Here is a 615-nt window from a genome sequence, read left to right on the forward strand (position 1 = left end):
ACGGTGGAAGCAGCCGAATCAACCACAACCACCATCCATATACATTTTTTTTTTTACAGAAAAAAGAGGGGGAACTTGAAAATAGCAATAAACGTAGCGAAGTGAGACGAAATAAGAAAAAGGAAGAGTAACACGCAAAAAAGGCATTTAGAAAACAACAACAACAACAACAACAACAACGAAACAACAAAAAAGGGGAGGGGTGACCGGGTACAAACAGAAGCACATCACACATCAACACACATTTAAATATATAAACATTTTTGAGACCGCACGCAGAAAGTTGGATAAAAAGAAGAAAAGGCTACAGTGGCAAGAAAAAGTAGGAAAATAATAAAGACGAAAATAGGGTGAGGGGGAGAAAACAATAATATAAACAATAATAACAATAATTATGATGATGATTGGTGCCATTTTTCTTTTTCACTGCTTTTTTCTTTTTTTTTTTAAGTTTTTATTGTCTTTTCCTTGATCTACTGCCTCAAAATGCGCAACAAAAATTAAACTCTATGGATTTTTTTATATAATTTTATTCTCCTTTCTCCTTACGGAAAAATGCATCACTTCATAAATGACAAATAGCAAAAAACAGAAATGCGAAAAAACAAAAAAAAA

The sequence above is a fragment of the Trypanosoma equiperdum genome, assembly GCF_001457755.1.
Source record: "Trypanosoma equiperdum strain OVI genome assembly, contig: ctg_1639, whole genome shotgun sequence".
Taxonomy (NCBI): domain Eukaryota; phylum Euglenozoa; class Kinetoplastea; order Trypanosomatida; family Trypanosomatidae; genus Trypanosoma; species Trypanosoma equiperdum.